The sequence below is a fragment of the Nannospalax galili genome, unplaced genomic scaffold (assembly GCF_000622305.1).
Source record: "Nannospalax galili isolate Female #2095 unplaced genomic scaffold, S.galili_v1.0 scaffold100, whole genome shotgun sequence".
NCBI classification, from domain to species: Eukaryota; Metazoa; Chordata; class Mammalia; order Rodentia; family Spalacidae; genus Nannospalax; species Nannospalax galili.
In genome coordinates, this window is record NW_008352891.1 from 5,081,883 (window position 1) to 5,083,062 (window position 1,180).

General features: G+C 43.6%; 1 pseudogene; it reads right to left on the reverse strand.

The window, feature by feature from the left end:
* Window positions 1-267: 267 nt before the first annotated feature.
* On the reverse strand, window positions 268-838 carry LOC103747669 (annotated as a pseudogene).
* Window positions 839-1,180: the final 342 nt, after the last annotated feature.

A 1,180-nucleotide genomic window follows, 5' to 3' on the forward strand; every position in this document is an offset into this window, starting at 1 on the left:
TTCCTCCTTCCTTCCTTCCTCCTTCCTTCCTTCCTTCCTCCTTCCTTCCTCCCTCCCTCCCTCCTTTCCTTTCCTTTCTTTTCCTTTCCTTTCCTTTCCTTTCCTTTTTCTTTCTGACAGTGACTTTAGTTGAATTAATGAGATAAAAAGAATAAAGCTGTGTTTGCTACCTATAAGAGATGATATTTTGAGAAATAATCAGTACACAAAATCCAACAGGTAGTCATGCTATGGTATTAGATTTTTCTTCATATTTTTCCTGATTTTTCAAAAACAAATGAAAGTTCCCACAGCAAGTCCATTTTCAAAATGCCAAATACTAATGAGGTCACTGACACCATATTCTAAATTCCATCACTAGCTTCTCTGTGTTACAGTTTTTGTTTCCTCATCATGACCCAGTCATAAATGAAGAATCCCAGGGGTTCAATGTTTTCAATGGTAAAACAAGGTACATGAATAAGGTGTGACTGGGTAAATAGGTTCCAACTCTGATGTTAATAAGCAACTCCAGCAAGTTTCAAGGTGGCATAACAACAGAATGTTCAGAGGGATCATGCAGCATTTGCCCGGGTTAAGATCTAAACAGGCAGTGGGTTTCTTGTTAACGTCAATAACAATGTTGGCAGGGTCACTGTCTGCAAACTCTGCTATAGGTGCACTGATTAATTCAACCTCATCGTCTTCAAAAATCTTAGTATGTTCATTGCCTGGTAGCTCACAGCTACAGTCTCTGTAGAAGACAAGGTGATATCAGCTTTGATGTACTTTAATCTGCATCTGGTTGATAGGCAAAATGTGTGCACAGATATGGTCCTCCTAGAGTGACAGCTGCAAGGACCCATCAATCCAGGTCCAAAGTGCATAGCCAACACCAGGTTCTGTTTTACCAAGTGGGACCACCCCACTTGGGTCTTGGGGTCCAAACAGCATGGGGAAGTGGGGAGGGTGATCAGCGCCTTCTTGCTGCTTTCAGGCTCATTCTTCTTAGCCTCCTTCTCCGCCAGAGTCACCTGAATGTCACCTTCATCATAGTGTGGACTGGGGCTAGAGGCATGGGCTGCCAACACCCTACTGCAAAGGCAGCCTAGTCAGCCAAGCTCTGGGCCTTAACCTTGCCACAACAGACAAGACAGAGTTAGTGCAGTTCAGCTCTCCTACTCATGCCTTTCTGCTGTCC